At 46.4% G+C, this 7,333-nt stretch overlaps 1 protein-coding gene across 1 annotated transcript in view; it reads right to left on the bottom strand.

Moving 5' to 3' along the window:
• Positions 1-2,243, bottom strand: part of LOC307121327 (uncharacterized protein) — a 32,371-nt gene extending 30,128 nt beyond the window's left edge. Inside the window, exon 1 of the mRNA XM_079808854.1 lies at positions 2,181-2,243. The gene's annotated coding sequence lies outside the window, so the exon portion shown is untranslated. The remainder of the gene's footprint in view (positions 1-2,180) is intronic.
• Between the last annotated feature and the right edge of the window lie 5,090 nt (positions 2,244-7,333).

Raw genomic sequence — 7,333 nt, 5'->3', positions numbered from 1 at the left:
ATATATATATATATATATATATATATATATATATATATATATATATATGAAGAGTTTGGTTGCAAAACGCGATAAACGCCATTTTTTGACATTTGGATTTTATTATTGGAAATCACTGTTTAGATGTACCTTAATCTATGTGTGAATTGCTGCCATTAATAAGATTTGAAAATGTACATTTTAAGCCAACTACAAAATGTATTTTTTCACAAAACGCGATATCCGCCAGCCCAGTTTCTTTACAAAGTGCGATATAGAACGTTTAGGACGCTGCGCGAGCTCAGGATGTCACGCGAGGAGAGAGTCACCGCCGGTGAAGTGCTCCGAGTTTGCTCAGTGATTTAACGATAATATCAAAACAAAAAACATATTTTTAAAAAGAGGATTCAATAGGCTAACTAAAAAACGTTTACCAGTTTATACTGTAGGCGAGCTGTCAGTCACGTAGGCTAAGTCACTTATCAACAGCTGTCTGTCAGTCAGAGAATCAAAGCTTCAGAGTCAAGCTAACGTTATGGATTTCGATGACGGATTGGAGCCGGTCTTTCCAGCTGCTGTTGGGAGAAAGAGGAAGGCATCTTAAGAAAATCATCAAAGGGAGAAGACCAAACGGGCAAGGCATTCAGGGGAGGGAAAACATCCAAAGATTAATTGTTGTCATCGTGCGACTGCGAGTAATGTTGGTCTGTCATGCCGACACACACACACACACACACATTGTCATCGTGCGACTGCGAGTAATGTTGGTCTGTCATGCCGACACACACACACACACACACACACACACACACACACACACACACACACACACACACACACACACACACACACACACACACACACACACACACACACACACACACACACACACACACACACACACACACACACACACAAAACATTGATTCACTAGCTTTTCTTAATGGTATTACGTAGTAGATTATAAGGTGGATATATAGCGTTTTGCAAAAAAAAACAACAAAAACCTTATGTTGTGTATGTTCTGACCAAAACTAACTCGGAATCTTATTATTATTAATCAATATTTGTATATACTATTCCATATATTTATGATGTATTGTTTTTTTAACCAATTTAAGATGTTTGACAATGTTAAGATAAATATGTTGCATTTTGGCATGGTTTTTGACTTATTTATGGACATAAAATTAAATAAAAAATATCCTGGATTTGAAGAATATTGTGTCCCGGCCTTCACTGAGCTCAAGTAATAGTTTAATGTACAAAAAATTGTGAATGAACTTGACTGTTGATGTCTTAAATAATAATGTCAAATAACCAACATTTCTCAAAATGGATATATCTCGTTTTGCAACGAAACTCTTCATATATATATATATATATATATATAAAGCCATATTATATTATAATATAACATTTTAATTATATCTTGAAGATCGACCATCAGCATGAAAGCTGACTTTAGTTTTACTGTACAATAACAGATCTTGCGTCAGAAGCTTCATTGGTTCATTTGATGGATGATATACCAAATAATACACAAATACCACATTTTTCTACATTATTTATGGTATTTTGGAAACCATAGATGTGGTCAATGTAAGGTTTACGAAAATAAACCATAGTAAAAAAAGTAGTAACCATGTTTTTTTGGCTAATTGAATACCATTTATACAACTACAGTTTTACCACAAATACCATTGTTAAACTGTGGTTAGAGAAGCAAAACCATGGTTAATTTGCAGTTACCATGGTTTTACTACAATAACCATGTTTTTTTGGTTTTATTTGTAGTAAAACCATGTTTTATTTTCGTAAGAGCTGATGTAAACTCACTGTACATTTGTGCTAACACTTTACAAGGTTTGCTAACAGTAGTTAACTAACAATGAAGAATACATACAGCATTTATTAACCTCAATGTTAAAAGTTCGTGTTAGTTCACACTAATATTAATATTGATCTTGAACTTTAAACATTAAATCAATAAACGCGAGTGTTTTTCACTCGTTCATGTTGCTAATGTGAAATGCTAAGTATGTTATTGATATGATTAATACTGACACGAGCAGACAGAATTAAACCATTAGGCCGATTATTACTTTACACAGTTTACAAATATCATATGAATATACAAAGTTTGATGTCAGGTGTATAATTGGGATCGTGTTAATATTGATTAATTCATATTGATTAACCTAATCTTAGCATCGATGAATTATGATGATGTTGATCTTCTTCAGATGAGAGTGATGAGAATCGGCGAATCACCGTCGCCCCCTGCAGGACATCTCTGTGTGTGTGTGTGTGTGTGTGTGTGTGTGTGTGTGTGTGTGTGTGTGTGTGTGTGTGTGTGTGTAATATTTTTATATTGTAATAATTTAATATTTAATCTCCATATTAATGTTGAAACAACATAAATACAGTATATTTTAAATATATTTATTAAAGAAGGCACGAACTGATACTAATACTGCTACAGATGTCTCTATGAAATTGATTTTCCCCCTCAATTTTAGCCATTAATTATAGCAGTTTAACATTACATTATAATTTAAATCTATAAATTTGAATATTTATTAGGCTTTACAAAATGTAACAGCTTTTAATTTAAGTGAGCTTACAACAATCTTCACATAAGCCCATTATAATACATCTCACATTACCTGTCCTTCAGTATATCAGGGCTCAGTGTGTTTCTGGCCCGGTCAGACCGGTTCAGATTTTACTTGCACAAAATGCACAAAAAGTGATTGTTTTCGTTGTTTTTGACCCGTGTAAGCTTGTAAACAGTGTTTTAAGATATCCACGTCTAACAGACAGGAAATATACAGAAAGCTCACTTCACAGTCTTCACTGCATAAATTATGAATGAAATATAGAATAATCCTTAGCCTAAGTTATTCAGTCAAGAGCAGCGAGTGATTTCTCTTTGTGTTTTGTTGTTTGAGTCTCATTGTTGACAGTTTAAGAGCTGACGCACATGACTCGGATCCTATTTTTGTGTGTTTCTGTCTTTTTAAGTGCTCTCTGAAGCGGCTGTGTGTTCCTCCCACAAGAAGCGAAATTCGTCTCTAACCGCGTCTATTTCGCTTCAAATGCGCGAGTGGATCCAAAATGTTAAAGCGTCTGATTAGACACGAATTTGACGCTCAATTCACAGCATTAGACTCATGAAACTCGGTTTCGACCTGGGTTCGAATCCGCCTTTTGCCGAACTCGCTCTTCTCTCTTTTCCCATCACACATCACATCAGAAAGGCATTTACTTTCAATAAAAAGAAGAAAACATTCTAAAAGGGGAAATAAAGTGCCTAACGTGTGTTTAATCCTCTGGGGCTCTTCGGTCATTTCTGACCCGATTTTTTAAAAATAAAAAATGTTAAAAATCGTAGCTTCATCGGAATGGTCCAAACTTGGTGACTTTATTGGTACTTGGTATATGAACACCCAAAAAAATTTGGGACAGGTTTTGAAAAGTCTAAGTGGTCGTAAAAAAAATAGTCACACTCAGGACATTCGGGTCAAAAATGACCCCTATAGGAAATGAATGGGAAATTGGCAAAAATATGAAAATACAGAGGTTTTTTTGTGCATACAATCTACAAATCAGCCAAGATGCAGAAAAAAAGGACTCAAAAGTGAAGGGGTGAATCTCTAAAACATCAAGAGTGCAAAACAGACCAAAAAACGTCATGGTTACGTATGTAACCCTCGTTCCCTGAGGAGGGAACGGAGACTTCTCAATCATCCAATCATCTTCTAGAATTCAAAAACGCCCAATGGCAGTGCCAATGCCAGGGGCATGTGGAATTTGCATACGTAACTCCACCCCACCGCTAAGGGCTGCATATGGGAAAACTCTAGGGTACCAGTGGAAGGTGGATTTTTAACCCCAGGGGTGGCAGGGACTTGCCAAGGGAAGACACCTGCTCACTGAGGAGGCCTACGGTGGAATTACACGTGTGGGGTCGCTGGAGGGGAACCATGCACACGGGGCACCTGGCCGGACACGAGGGTCTGGGCTCGACTTTCTGGTGTCGGCATCGACAGTGCTGGAGGAACTCAGGGCTTTCGGGAAGCTCACCTGAGGAGAAAATCGCACGTATCCAGTCCGTGGAGTGGAATGGCGAGCAAGCGAAGACACCTGAGCCTGGTCCATTACCGGCCACTAGTAGAGGTGAGTACATAGTTGGACACTGGCTCCACTCTGAGATTGTAGAATCTGGCGAATGTGTTCGGTGTCGCCCAGCCTGCAGCTCTGCAGATGTCTGTTAGCGAGGCACCAGGCGCTAAAGCCCAAGAGGAGGCCACACTCCGAGTGGAGTGGACCCTGACCCCAAGGGGACATGGTCGACCTTGCTGCTGGTAAGCCAAAACAATGGTGTCCACTATCCAGTGAGACAGCCTTTGCTTTGAGAGAGCTCTTCCCTTCCGCTCCCCACCATAACAGACAAAGAGCTGGTCTGAGGTCCTGAAACACTGCGTCCTGTCTACTTAAGCGCGGAGAGCGCGTACTGGACAGAGCAATGCCACGGTTGGGTCTGCCCCCTCCATGGGCAGCGCTTCCAGGTTCACTACCTGGTCTCTGAATGGAGTGGTGGGAACCTTGGGCACATATCCCGAACTCCAGGCACGCTTTGTCAACCGAAAATGCCTGCAGGTCCCCTACCCTCTTGATGGAGGCCAATGCGGTCAGGAAAGCTGTCTTCATAGACAAGAACTTAAGATCGACTGATCGCAAAGGCTCAAAGGGAGGCCTCTGCTGAGCATCTAAGACTACTGAGAGGTCCCAAGAGGGTACGAGGGGAGAGCGAGGAGAATTTAGTCTCCTGGCTCCCCTCAGGAACCTGATGACCAGGTCGTGCTGACTTACCTTTTTGTTCTCCAAGAGGTCATGTTGGGCAGAAATAGCGGGCACATAAACTTTAAGGGTGGAGGGAGACAGCCTTCGCTCCAGCCCTTCTTGGAGAAACTGAAGCACAGACCCGATCGGGCATTTCCAGGGGTCTTCTTGGCGAGAAGAACACCAGGTGACGAAGAGGTTCCACTTCAACGCATAGGCATGCGAAGTGGACTCTGCCCTAGCGGAAGTGATGGTAGCCACCACCGTAGGTGGTAGGGTACACAAACCTGCCACATCCCATCCAGGAGCCACACGTGGAGGTTCCAAAGATCGGGACGCGGGTGCCATAGGGTGCCCTGTCTCTGAGTGAAGAGGTCCCTCTGAGGGATAGGCCAGGGAGGGGCTGTCGCAAGGAGTAAGAGTTCGGGGAACCAGGTTCAGCCGTGCCAGTACGGGGCGACCAGAAGGACCTGCTCCTTGTCCTCCCTGATCTTGCACAAAAGCTGTGCGAGAAGGCTCACTGGGGGAACGCATATTTGCGCAGGCCCCGCGGCCAGCTGTGCGCCAGTGCATCCGTGCCGAGCGTGCCCTTGGTCAGGGAATAAAACAGGCTGCAATGGGAAGAGTCGTGGGAGGCAAACAGATCTATCTGTGCGTCGCTGAACTGTTCCCAAATCAGCTGGACCGTATGGGGATGGAGTCTCCATTCTCCCGGAAGTGGCTGAGACCGTGAGAGCTCGTCGGCTGCACGGTTCAGAACTCCCAAAATATGGACAGCACGAAGGGACCTCAGATGCTTCTGACTCCAAGAACGAGATGGCGGTTGAGTTGAGACATACGGCGGGAGCATAAATCAGCCTGGTGATAGATGTATGCTACTGACCGTGTAGTCTGACCGGACTAGTACATGTTGACCCTTCAGCAACGCTAGGAAGCGGTGCAGGGCGAACCATACTGCCAGCAACTCGAGGCAATTGACATGCAGGAGGTCCAGTCCAGGAGCCCACGGCAGCGCGTCCATTGCACATGGCACCCCAGCCCGTGGAGGAGGCATCTGTTGACACAACAATATGCCTGGTAACTCGTCCTAAGGGCCACCGGCCCGTAGAAATGAGGTTCGGCCACGGGGTGAGGGTCTGCAGGCAGGCCCGAGTCACTGGGACCCGGAGCTTGCCCGAATGCCATGCCCATCTCGGGACTCGATCACGAAGCCAAAGCTGAAGCGGTCTCATATGAAGCAATCCGAGTGGCGTTAACGCGGCTGCAGATGCCATATGCCCCAGGAGCCTCTGAAAAAACTTCAGTGGGACCGCACTCTTGCTCTCGAATTAACGAAGGCAAGTCAGCAGTGACTGCGCACGCTCGCTGGTAAGCAGCACGCACATGGCGACCGTGTCGGAAACCATACTGAGAAAAGAGATCCTCTGCACGGGGTATAGTCGCTCTTTTCCCAGTTGACCCGAAGGCCCAGACGGGCTAAGTGCCGGAGCACTTGGACTCTGTGTCCGCACACCTGCTCTCGAGAGTGACCCAGTATGAGCCAGTCGTCGAGGTAGTTCAGGATGCGAACCCCGTGCTGCCTGAGTGGCGCAAGGGCTGCCTCGATAGACTTTGTAGTGTCACGAGGGGACAGAGCTGGTCCGAATGGGAGGACCGCGTACTGAATGTCCGCCCCTCGAAGCAAACCATAAGAACGGTCCGCGTCGAGGAAGGAGACAATGAAGTAAGCGCCCTTCAGGTCGATCGCTGCAACCAATCTACCAGACGAACGCGTCCGAGGAGGCGTTCGCTACCGACATCCTGAACGGAAGCCTGTGAAGGGATCGGTTCAGGACGGGCAGGTCCAGGATTGGCCTTAACCCACCGGTTTCCTAGGGTACAATGAAGTAAGGGCTGAGGAAGCCGGACTTCATTTCGGCTGGAGGGACAGGCTCGATCGCACCCTTCGCCAGTAGGGTGGCAACCTCCGCACGCATGACTGGGGCCTTATATTGGGCTCCACCATGGAGCGTGCACTCCCCGGACGCGGGGAGGAGCCTGCGCGAACTGAATCGCGTAGCCGAGTCTGATGGTCTTTGTGACCCAGCGGACAGTCCCTGAAGCTGTAGCCAGGCTCCAGGAAATGACCAGCAGGGTCACTCGAACCACAGACGTACCCCGGGTGGGGCAGCGAGGCAGCACGGACGTGGGAGGCGTAGCGTCCCGGTGTGGGGGCACAGTCAGCAGCTGGGGTCTGCTCTGAGAGGAGGCTGGCGACAGAGAGGGATGAGAGCGGCGCAGCCAGCAGCAGAAGGATTTTCCCCCGGCCCTCCACCGGGGGAAGGAGAGGCCCTGCTACCATCCACTGGAAAGAACTGGGACCCATCTCTGAGTTGTCCGCCTCCAGCCTGGCATTTAACCAGGCTGGGGAGCGGACTGGGCTTCATCCTGCAACCACATCCACGGAGCGGCCCAGGTGAAGGCTGCAGCTGGGGCCGGGCAGGAGGAGGGAGGGCGCCCTCGGCAG

The sequence above is a fragment of the Gobio gobio genome, assembly GCF_949357685.1.
Source record: "Gobio gobio genome assembly, chromosome: 25".
In the NCBI taxonomy this organism is placed as follows: Eukaryota; Metazoa; Chordata; class Actinopteri; order Cypriniformes; family Gobionidae; genus Gobio; species Gobio gobio.
Note: the sequence above shows the minus strand (reverse complement) of the source record. Positions and strands in the feature narration are given on the sequence as shown.